Below are 12,126 nucleotides of genomic sequence, written 5' to 3'. Positions count from 1 at the left end.
TCTTCAACTGGGAGCGAGCAGCTGACTTCCTGGGCACCGACCACTTCCCCATCTACCTGACACCTACCAAGCAGGGTCGACAGAGAGAGAGGGTGTATCACGTAACGAGGTTCAGGGAGCTGACCAAAGGCATTCCACATGCAGGCGACTTCCTGGCCCTCCTGGGAGAATGTGCCGAGTGCCACCGTGCCCGGTCATGCCCCAGACTGACCCCGGTGCATGACCTCAGGCTTCTGGGCCTTCAGCAGCAAGGCAAAGGGCGGAACGCGCGGTCAAGCGGACAGGGCTTCTACAGGACTGGACCAAATGGCAGAAGGTCGATGCCTGCTGCCGCCGACAGGCCTACCGACGTGCACGGGAAGGCTGGGCCAGCATCTGCCACAAGCTGCAGATCGCCCGGCAGTCAGCGACAGCATGGCGACTCCTTCAATCTCTCCTCCAGGTGACTGTTAACCGTCACCCTGTCCTAGGAGCAGCCATTTCCAGAGGGGTGTCTGACCAGGTGTTAGCCGAAGAGCTGGCAGACCACCTGTCCAAGGCCGCCCACCCAGTCCTCGACCCTCAACCCAGACCTCAGATACTAGAGCATTAGAGCCGTCACTCCCACCCTGCTGCAGTAATCTCCAAGATCGCTTTCCAGTGCTCAGATCTCATTACCACCGAGCTGCTTCTGGCCTTCAACCGCCCAAGGAAGACAGCCCCAGGAGTAGATGGGGTCACCCTCCAGATGCTATGCAACCTGGACACCAGGCCCGCCTCCTGCAAGTGTTCAATGAGATCTGGGAAAGCAATACTCCTCCCAAGAGCTGAACCACGGCAATCGTGGTCCCCATCCACAAAGCAAAAAAGCCCAGTGTCCCTGACGTCCGCTGCCTGCAAGGCCATAGAGTCCGTGGCCTTGGAGTGTCTCTTCGATTGCCTGGGTGAAAAACTCCCTGAAAGCCAGTCCGGGTTCCGGAGACACAGGTGCACCGCAGACTCCATTGCAGATGTGTCCACCCGGGAGGAGCAAAGCACGTGGGAGATGTCGCCCTGCTCGCCCTCCTGGACGTTCAGTCCGCCTTTGACCACCTAACACATCAGGTGATCCAAACGGGCACTCGACGAGCTGGTGGTCACAGGTAACCTGCGGCATTTCATAACGGCCTTTCTTCCCAATCATTCTTTGCAGGTCCGGGTTGGACAGACCCTCAGCTTGCCTCGCCCCATGAACACCGGAGTACTCTGTTCTCAGCCCCTTCCTGTTCAACCTGCTCCTGGCTGGCCTCCCGAGTGCCATCAAACACGGTCGTCATCAGGGTGCTGACCTTTGTCCATGCCGATGACGGGGCGCTCTGGGTCCGGGTCCCAAGGAGACAGCTAGGGCCGTATCCAGCGGAGGTTCCTTTCGGGAACCGTTCTCTTTCAAGATGACGTCAATTTGACGTCAGCAAGACACCGGCGCCACCTCACGGCGAAGACGGGAAAGACAGCGGCCAATCAGCGATGGCCCCAGATCGTAGGCGTGTCCATCACGAGCATGTGGCTTTTTCTGGTACCAAAGTGGTGTTAAGCACGAAATAAATCTAATAATTCCATGGTAATGCAAACTAGTGAATAATAGACTGAAATATTCTCAGAAGCATCCTGTTAACAACTGCCAAGCAATTATCTTGGCTCATGAGTACCTTTCTTCGCCGCTAGATGGTGCTGCGCGCGTGGCGGCGTCGTCTGCTTTCTCGCTCGCTGTGAAGTTTTTGTAAGTTCTGCCTTCCGCACAGAGTGGCAAATATCCTAATAACGATGTCTACAACGCCCGTAGTATGCAGTCCGAATCACGATAGCTCTTTGACGGAGGAGTTGCTGCCGCCGTTGCGAGTACGAACGAGCTGCTTGATACCGGCACCGCGCCGGCGCGTCCGCGCCTGCCTATGTAGCGGGGCAGCGTCCATAGCCTTATCGGCCGCTCAAGCGTCGTGAGTATGCGCAACCTTTCCGTGAATAGCTGTCAATGTAGGACGCAGCCGATGACACATGGAATCCGACTGCACTCGACCCAGTCAGCCACCGTCTGCTCCTCTTCCGCTGATGTAGAAGGAGGGAAAACTCAGTCCGCACTTAGGGACGCGAATTATTTGTCTCTACGACTGTCGGATTCAAATGGTCGCACTGCTGTTGGCCGAGCTCCCGATCGCTAAGTAGCGATCGAAGCGCGTAGAGCACCTTTGCTTCTGACGGCAGCCCGGCATACCCCTTCGTCCCCACTTCGCTTCGCGATCGGCACGCAGCCTTAGCCAGTGTTGCCGCAAAACCTCCTGCGACATGTAGAAGGCGTTGTCTCGTTTTTCTTTTTTTTTACTGCGTCAGTTTACTAAACCTGCAAAGCGCTGCCCAAAAAAGACACACAAAAAAAAAATGATACCACGGCCGTACTCAAGCAGCTGCGCGGCGCGCACCGTCGCTTGACTACGGCCATGAGGCGCCACAGCGAGCGCAGAGCGGTTCCATCTCGAAGCAGACCAACTCGTCGCGGTTCCTGCGCCGGCCGGCAAAACGGTTCCTTTCGGAGCGGTGGCCCCGCCCCGTGCCGCTCCGTGACGTAGGCGAAAAACGTGGAGCCGCCTCCAGAAGTTTTGGGGGTCACGCCGGATGTAACGCAGCAGCCAATTAGGAGCGGCGAAAGGAACCAGTTCCCGAACGGAACCGTCGCGAGATCTGGCCCCTGGTCTCAGGCAGGCTAGCCCTGCAATGAGCCCTCGACTCAGTGCAGCAGTTCCTCCTCGACAAGGGGCTCGAGCTCTCCGCCTCAGTCAGAGGCCCTAATGGTCGACCCATTGGGAGCGCGAGCCTCAGCAGGGGGGACAGGAAGTAGCAGGGGGGACAGCGACCGATGTAGCTCAGTTGGAAGAGCACCGGACGCGATATTCGGAGGTAGTGGGTTCGGTCCCCACCATCGGCACGTTGTTTTTTCTTCTACTTTGTGTTTAAATATCTTTCCCCTAAACAGATTATATTACTAATTTCTGTGATTATCCAAGTAAACATTAAAAAAAAATACATAAAGTACCATCCCCACCGCTTTCCTTGGCCCCGCCGACTGTTGGCTTCTTTCCCTCATGTATTATAACGAGTACCCCCATTTCCCCTTAATTTATCTGCTTGTAGCCTACGGGAGTCTCGGTTCTGGCAGTCTTGAAGCCATAGGTAGCGTAAGAGGGTTTTAGCAGCTTCGCCCTCGCTCATGATCACGTTCTACGTGACGCTGGCGGTAACAAAGGACATTCCACGTCCGCCGTTATGGTTGAGGGTGGCGCTGGTGAACTCTCAAGGTTCGTATACAGACAACATAAATACCCAAGCAAGTAGCAGGGGGGACAGCGACCGATGTAGCTCAGTTGGAAGAGCACTGGACGCGATATTCGGAGGTAGTGGGTTTGGTCCCCACCATCGGCACGTTTTTTTTTCTACTTTGTGTTTAATTATCTTTCCCCTAAACAGATTATATTACCAATTTCTGTGATTATCCAAGTAAACATTTTAAAAAAATACATAAAGTACCATCCCCACCACTTTTCTTGGCCTCGCCGACTGTTGGCTTCTTTCCTTCATAACTCAGGGTGGTTATACCACATAAGGTTAACCCTTGCCGCCTGGAAGTGAAGGTAGAAGACATGACAGTTGTAAGAAAAGAAATAGGAAAGTGAAAGATGGAGGGGAGAACAGGAAAAGGCAACTGCCAATTTCATCCGGATGGGTCAACCCGGAGATACTGTCTATGGGAAGCGTGGGCCAAAGTGTTGTGGTGCATTCACAGAGGGGTGTCAATGGTCCAAACGGTCGGCATCGGCTCAGCCACATGCATCCCCTTTTCCCCATACACAACGATGCCACGCACAGCTAAAGGCCACTGTATGTTTGCTTTTCGACCGATTCCGCAAGCCTGCAGTCTGCACGATTTCTGTCCGCTTGAGGACGTGGTACAGAAGAGGTGTACAATCGTTTTGCAGACACCCGGACGGTTCTAGCGTCCCGATTGGCATGCCCAGGCATCGCATTGTCCAGCAGCATGCTCCCTCAAATGACATTCAAAGCTGGCGCGCAACCCGTGCTGCGGCCGGGCTGCTAGATTTCGCTTTAGTTTTTGAGTGCTTACATGGCCACCATCGTAAATATGAACTGGCTCGCACGGTTCGTAGCTGCCGCCGCAACGTCTGTTCAATTTTTTTCTACTTTTCCAGTATGCCTTCGCTGAGATATGCAGATGTTTCTGCGCCAAAGTTAAATTGAGCACTGTCGAATGAACGTACATTCATAGTTCGACGATCGATAAGCATGATTTGCAGGTCTATATCTGTTTTCCGACCTACCTTCGCTGCTGCAATGCCTTAAAGTCCTGTGGTTTTATGTTTGAGTTGGCAACAGATGAAATCTTGGTATTGTAAACCTGACAAGTATCTATATATGACATATTTATTTATTCACGCTTCGTGCAATGATTGAAATTATTTTATTGAAACAACAGATATGAAATCTTCAGGCTGTTTAAAAGGCCGCGCAAATGTTGATTACCAAAATTTTGCAGCACAAAAGATGGCACGAAAAATAAATATGTGCAATAAACCAGTTTGCACGCACAATGTATCAGTTTTGCATTCGACAGTTGAGACATCAATCAACAATACAAGTCAGAAATGCCACTTATAGAACACTCAAGTTGAAAATGTTACTGGCTCATGTAGTGTCAAATCAAATTATTTCCAACATTGTTTACTATGATAGCCTCCCTGACAAAAAGCTATCAGCTCAGCTCGAGGTTATCACTTCAGGAGCAGTAATGTGAGAAAACTAACAACAGTGCCCTACAAACAAAACAATTACTGTATCAAATTATTACTGACAAGATTTAGGAAAAATTTGGAAATGGTCTAACACATGCACTCAAAATTTTCATCAGTGTGGGTACCCCGGTGGCACCAGGGATCAAACCCAGTACCTCCCGAATGCGAGGCGAATGTTCTGCCACAAGGCCACCAAAGAAATGTCTCCAGCGCAGCCCTGGCGAATGCTCTTGGTGCTGCAGCTGCTCCTGCTGTGATAGCATTGCCTGCCATGATGGGGGCAATGTCTCTTGCTGCGATAAGAATGCTGGGTGTGAACTGTGTCTTTCTGATCTTAACGGCATTTCACTTAGGAGCTGGGTTTGGTCTTGCAGCAGCTCACGTCGTGAAGCGTGTTGATCTCTGGACAGCCATTCTTTAGGCGGTGCCAGGCCTCCCCGCGGTTGCAGTGGCGGTCGCGGCATCGGTACCTCTGGAGGCGGCAGCACTTGTGTTGACGCAAATTTTTCTAAAGCTGGTGGTTGCAGTCTTGTATGCAGTTCGTGTGGGCACAGCAGTGGTTGCTGTCTGGGGGGCATCGTTTCGAAACTTCCGCCTGTGTGTGCTGCTTGCACTGCCTGCTTTCCCCTCCCCGAGCGCTCGATGAGCCGCTGCATCTGCGCTTCTTGAGCAGCGTGAAAATTGCTCGAATGAGTTATGGTAGGCAGCGATTTGTGCTTCTGCTGCATGTCGCTTGCACAGAAGTGTGATGCCGGAAATTTTCCACCCTCGAGAGACGGCCGCCCTAAACTCAGCAGGCCCAGCTGCGGCGTCTCTGGAGGCTGCATGTGTTGAATGTACAGCTGTGGCTGTGGTTCAGTCTCCAGCTGCACCTCTGCCCAGCACTGTTCTGCCGAGCATCGAAAGCGGCGCCATCTCTGCCACTGCCTCGTTGTACACGCCCGGCTGGGGGGTGTTGCTCCCGAACCTTTAGGCGCGGCGGCTTTCCCTTTTTGTCCTGCACCAGAGACCACGAGTTTGCCTCGTTTGCTTGTGAAAAATTTCACACGAGACGCAGTCGTTATCTCTTTCATACCACCTACTCTTGTAATCAAGAAAATGGTTGGCTCCCTTTTATGAGCACAAAAGCAAACGTTCTGGTTCATACTTTGTGCGACATGAGTAGACTTCAGAATTCAGAAGACTAGATATGTGTGTGCAATTGCAACATCTAGTTCTCATCTTCCACAAAAAAGTTTTTTTATACTCATACAACTTCCTTTATACGTACCTTGGGCAATTACTGCAACATGCTGCCATCCAGGGCCCTGCATATAAAACACAGACACACCATTAGAACCATACTATGCCAAATATTTCACATTTCTTGCGCTTATAACAAAAGGGCTTGAATTCTTATACATTTTCAGGCTACGCATGGTTCTAAGATCTTGCAGAGACCATCTTGAATGCGGGATCTAAGCACTACACTTGTTTCTATAAATTGTTCAACCGATAGTCAGTAGCTCTTTAAACTTAAAATTATTACAGCTCTCAAATTCAAGTGTTTATGCATGAGATACCTGACACTGATGCCTTTCTGTCACCCAATTGTTGAAGTACAACAATGAAGTAGCAGGGCAGAACATTTACAAGTACAAAGACAAACAGCAAAGTTTGTGCACCTAGAACTGTACCAGTAAAACTTAGAGTGCGATGCTAACAAGAATTAAGTTTGTGTCCAAGTTTCGTTTTCTTAAAACTGCATCCTAACATAGCACTGCAATACAGCATATGTCCACATTGGATGAAGCCACTCATGCCTATACAAGTGCTTGCATACTGCAATCAGCCCAGACAGCCCCATCTTGATAATGCAAGCTTATCCCTCACCTAATTTGTTCCAAAAGACATTTTCGAGCCGATCATGGCGGCCTTGCAGCTTTACGTTTTCCCCCTGTACTTGCTTGAGGTTCTGCATGAGGGTAACGCTTTTCTTCTGCTCTTCAATCAACAACTATTTAGATCAACATCATCTCCTGTAAATTCATCCTCATGGCCTTTTGAATTATATTTCGTGTTTTTGCTGATGCAGCCTGCAGTAACATGTCTCACATCATATGCTTATATGTTGCAGCATGAAAACAAGGCAAAACATAACAGAGACCAAGCTTGATTGCAAAAATTCTCTAATGAAACAGTATATATAGTACTAAGCATAGCGGTAAAGGTACACTAAACATGGTTTATTCACTATGCATTTACTTCAAATAACTTCAGCATATATATACGCAGGAACCACACAAGGTTTGAGGGGCAGCCACAGTTCGCAAGCCAAGGCAACATTCTGACAATTCCCCTTGTCGAAACATTGGCTTCAGTTGCAACTGAGGCTCCCGCTACCCTTGTTCAGTTCTCCTTACTCTGCATCCATACTTTCCCCTTTATTCTATCCTGGACCTTCAGCCCATCTAGAAACTATAAACAAGGCAGTCACTGAAAGTGAAAACAAAAACATATTTCATTTATTTGGAGTGTTTATTATTGAAAAATTAGCGTAAACATTTATTTGAAATATAAACAATTGAAAAGCAGAAGAAATCACTGCTACATGGCATGTATGGGATCCGAACCCAAGACCTCCACTCAAATGCACTGCTCTACAACTAAGCTACGGTGGCAGATATTCAATCACAAAGTTTTTTAGGTATTTATATCACAAGTAGCCTAACCTTTAGTTTTCATCCATGCCACCCTCAACCATAGAAATATACAAAGGAACATTCTGTCATGCACTTGTGTTCACTTAAATGATGCCCAGGAATGCTACGGATTCACTGTAAGGTATTAAAAGAATGCCATGAAATTTCAGTTTTCTACACGTGATAAACATGTATGCACACATTTTATTATCCCCAGAGCACAAAGCCCACTACTGTTGCGACCAGTCATGTTGTGTAAAGTCATGGACAAACTAAGTTAACCTGAAATGTTGCAGCAAAGCCTGAGGGGATGCATTAAGAAACATTTGCAAAGCTAGTGACAACACGATGAAAATTTATTTTTGTGCCAGCCAAAAGTATACAAGCACATTGCTACAGGACGAAACGAGGAGAACGTCCCTTGGCGCACTTAACACCAATATCACTCCAGGTGCACCTCTGCGCCCTTTTGTGTTTGTATTCTGGTTATCGTCTAGAACCTTTAGCCCCCGTATGATGCTAAATGTAGTTTGCATATGCCATCCTGTCTGAAAATAGCTTGTACATGACTGTACAACTATACGCATTTGCTGCAGCATGTCATGAGAGAACACTAACACAATTTGGAGTTTAAATTATATAGCATGAAAACGTTCCCAAGATAGAACAAAAAGAATTGCTCTATGCACTTCTGAAATCCACTACAAAACTCAATGTTGCAACAGGAAGCAGCGAGACAAGGCAAAATTTCTCTCAGTACATAAATTTGTCTTTTTAACTGCTTCTTGTGGAAGTACCTCATGTAAAATAAATTCAGGAAAAGGAATTTTCTTTTTGCCCATTCTCTGAATAAGATCTGTCTTTGTTACTGGAGCACAATGAATAAGAAAACAATGAAATGTCATTATTTAAGCGACAGCAAAGCCAAGACAAGCAACGAAAATGTAAGAAAATGTATGTTCCTTAGAAGAAGCGGTAATATTGTGGAAGAAGGCTAGGTCAAGATGGCGAGGTCGTGGCGGCAAGGACAGCGAAGCCTTGTCTAGCGTTTTTAATCCGATCACCAGCCCAGGCACGCGCCGGAGCCGGCACTGCGGGACGATGATGATGGTATGTACAAATGGAAAAAGATGATGGCATGTACAAATAAAAGAAGGTCCACAGAAGGCTCACACAATCTGCTCCGGGGGTCGGAAGCGGCCAGCTTGGCCGCTCCTAACTAACCGATGTACCGCAGCGCGCAAACGGTTGCAAGCGAGAAACATGGACAATTTCAGTTCCACGGTGGCGTCAATCGGCCGGGGGATCAACAGGCGTGACTTTGTAGTTAACTGGAGAAGTTTGGCTGATGATCTTGTAGGGACCAAGGTAGCGGTGGTGGAATTTGTCACTAAGGCCAGGGGTGCGCAGTGGAGTATAAAGCAGTACTTCGTCACCGGGACGATAAGAGATCACGCGATGCGTAGAATCGTAGCGACTCTTGCGGTCTTCCTGGCACGCTGCTGTGTTGAGGCGGGCAAGATGACGGCATCTGGCCACACGAGATAAGAACTAGGTAGGTACCGATGTGGAGTAGTCGGGCGTAGAGAAGAAGGAGGCGTCGAGAATTGTAGTGGGAGGACGGCCATAAACGACAAAAATGGAGAATAACCGGTAGTCCGCTGTACTGCTGTGTTGTAGGCGAAAGTGACGAATGGTAGAATAGTGTCCCAATTTCGATGATCCAGTGTGATGTACATGGAGATCATATCCGATAAGGTGCGGTGAAATCGCTCAGTCAGCCGTTAGTCTGGGGATGGTAGCTCGAGGTTGTCTTATGAAGGGTGGATGACGCGTAAAGAACTTTGGCAACGACTGTCGATAAGAAGGCCGTCCTGCGGTCACTTAGGAGCACCCGAGGAGCGCCATGACGCAATACAATTGACCGCAAAAAGAAATTTGCTACTTCTTGAGTGGAACCGGTCGGTACAGGTGCTGTCTCAGCGTAGCGTGTAAGGTGGTCGACAGCTGTTATAATCCAATGGTTACCCCCATCGGAGAGAGGTAGGGGACCATATAAATCGATGCCGACTACGTCGAATGGCGTGGCGGGACAGGGAACAGGTTGTAGAAGGCCAGCGGGTGAAGAAGTCGGCCGTTTGTGACGGCATAAAGGGCAGGATGCGACGTATTTGGCAACGCTGGAAGATAGGCCAGGCCAAAAGAATCGTTTTTTCACGCGGTCGTAGGTTTTGTCAACACCAAGGTGACCTGCAGTAGCGTCATCGTGGAGAGCCGCCAGTTATACGTGGGTGAAGCACACGCGGCACGACTGGGATCCAGCGAGTTCCATCAGGGCAATACACGAAGCGGAGTAGGATGCCATCTTCGAGCTTGAAATTGCGAAGTTGTCCGTGAAGCCGAGCATTGGGTGGGTCCGAAGCGCCAATAAGGCGGTCGATGATGGGACGGCAGTAGGCATCGGCTAATTGCTGTGAGCGGAGAGCGTTTGTTCTCAGAGTCGTCAAATGAAACTGTTGTGATATACGTCGGGGAAAGAGATGGTCGGCTGTGGTCATAGGTGGAAATGCATTGGGGAAGAAAAACAGCAAGCCGATTCCGAAAGTGGACAGCGAGAAAGAGCGTCGGCGTCTGGGTGTTGGCGACCCGATTTATAAGGGACGTCGAAATTGTATTCTTGCAGGCGTAGAATCCAACGGCCAAGTCGGCCTGTCAAATTTTTGAGCGAAGACAACCAGCAAAGAGCATGGTGACGGTCACAACTGTGAAGTGCCGACCGTATAGGTAAGGGCGAAACTTTTGGACAGCCCAGACGACGGCAAGGCACTCCTGCTCGGTAATAGTGTAGTTCTTCTCAGCTGGAGTCATAGTCCGACTGGCAAAGGCAATCACTTTCTCACGCGAAGTTGCATCGCGCTGCAGAAGTACAGCGCCAAGACCGAGACCACTGGCATCAGTGTGCAGGATGGTTGGAGCGCTGTCACTGAAGTGGCCAAGAACAAGGTCTGATGTGAGGGCGTGCTTCAGGTTATTAAAAGCAGCTTCGCACTGTTCAGTCCACACGAAAGGGCTGCGTGCTTTAAGTAGTTGATGAAGTGGAGCAGCAATACTTGCAAAATGCTTTATAAAATGCCGGAAATAAGACGCCAGGCCGAGAAAACTGCGCAATTCTGTAGTCAGTTGTGGACGAGCAAATTTCAAGACCGCAATGATTTTTTCAGGGTCTGCACGAATGCCGTCATGACTGACTAGATGGCCCAATATTTTAATTTCCTTCTGTGCAAAGTGATACTTCTTGGTGTTGAGCTGAAGGCCCGCTGAAGCGAGACACGTGAGGACCTCATTCAGGCGCGTGAGATGGTTGTTAAAAGTTGACGAAAAGATGACAATATCATTAAAGTAACATAAACAGGTTCTCCATTTTAGGCCATGAAGCACAGTATCGATCATCCTTTCAAATGTCGCTGGTGCGTTACAAAGTCCGAAAGGCATAACATTAAATTCGTAAAGGCCATCGGGAGTTGCGAGAGCGGTTTTTTCTTTATCGTCCTCGTGCATAGGTATTTGCCAATAACCTGAGCGGAGGTCCAAAGTCGAGAAATATTCGGTGCCTTGGAGAGAGTCAAGGGCGTCATCAATTCTTGGCATTGGGTATACATCTTTGCGGGTAATTTTGTTGAGTGCGCGGTAATCAACACAAAAGCGTACCGAGCCGTCCTTTTTTTAACTAACACTACTGGGGAGGACCATGGACTTGTCGAGGGACGAATAATATTGCGATGGAGCATGTCATTTACTTTTCGTTCTGAGAGGGAAACCCGATAAGGCCGTCGGCGAACGATAGAGTTACCTTCAGTAATGATGCGATGGTGCGCAACACTAGTCCGTCCCAGTGGTGGGGAAGTGGCATCAAAAATGGCTTGGTGTTGTCGAAGCAATGTCAGCAGTTGTTGGAGTTGGTTCGGCGTGAGGTTAGGATTAATAGTCTGTGAGAACAGGAAGAGAGACGTCTGTCGAAGCACGGTGCTGAGGCTGAGGGGCGGTGAGCTCCATCAAGGACAAAGGTTGAACATCCACCATGCAGGGGAGAGAAGTTCCTTTTCGGAGCACAAGGGATTCACGTGAAGTGTTAGTGGCCGCTACTGTCGCTGAGCCGTTGCAGAACCTCACAAGACTAGACGGGAAGGCGATACCGCGTGCAAGATGACGATAAGATGGTGTGATGAGTACGTCCCCGTCAGCAATGTGGTCAGAAACAACGGTAAGCAGTTTTTCGCACTGAGGAGGCAGAACAGTATCAGCGGCGGCAATGAGGGGATGATGGCGTTCGGAAACTTCAGATGAAAAATCGCTGTCTGTCATATGGATAACACGGTCGCCACAAGAAATTAACGCCGAAGCGGTTGACAAAAAATCCCATCCAAAAATCATCAGATGCGCACATGGTGAGAGCACAGCAAACTGCACATGATGGCGGACGCCGTCAATAACAACTCGTACGGTGCACTTTGCTAAAGGGCGCAAAGGGACGTCATTGGCTCCACGGACTTCAGGCCCATCATATGGTGTCGTAACTTTTCGCAAACGGTAGCACAGATCAGCGTGAATGACAGAAATTGCAGCCCCTG

The 12,126-nt window shown here is 49.2% G+C and overlaps 1 long non-coding RNA gene and 1 pseudogene across 1 annotated transcript in view; both read right to left on the bottom strand.

Moving 5' to 3' along the window:
- LOC146174549 (uncharacterized) overlaps window positions 1-12,126 on the bottom strand; it is a 342,251-nt pseudogene that overhangs the window by 151,017 nt on the left and 179,108 nt on the right.
- LOC146174552 (uncharacterized) overlaps window positions 4,442-12,126 on the bottom strand; it is a 44,149-nt gene continuing 36,464 nt past the window's right edge. The window contains exons 4-5 of the long non-coding RNA XR_014701888.1: window positions 6,088-6,124; window positions 4,442-5,814 (exon numbers count right to left, since the gene is read on the bottom strand). This is a non-coding gene — a long non-coding RNA (uncharacterized LOC146174552). The remainder of the gene's footprint in view (window positions 5,815-6,087; window positions 6,125-12,126) is intronic.

Source organism: Amblyomma maculatum, chromosome 11 (assembly GCF_055883805.1).
Source record: "Amblyomma maculatum isolate TAMU_Amacu chromosome 11, ASM5588380v1, whole genome shotgun sequence".
NCBI classification, from domain to species: Eukaryota; Metazoa; Arthropoda; class Arachnida; order Ixodida; family Ixodidae; genus Amblyomma; species Amblyomma maculatum.
This window is presented reverse-complemented; position numbering and strand designations above follow the sequence as displayed.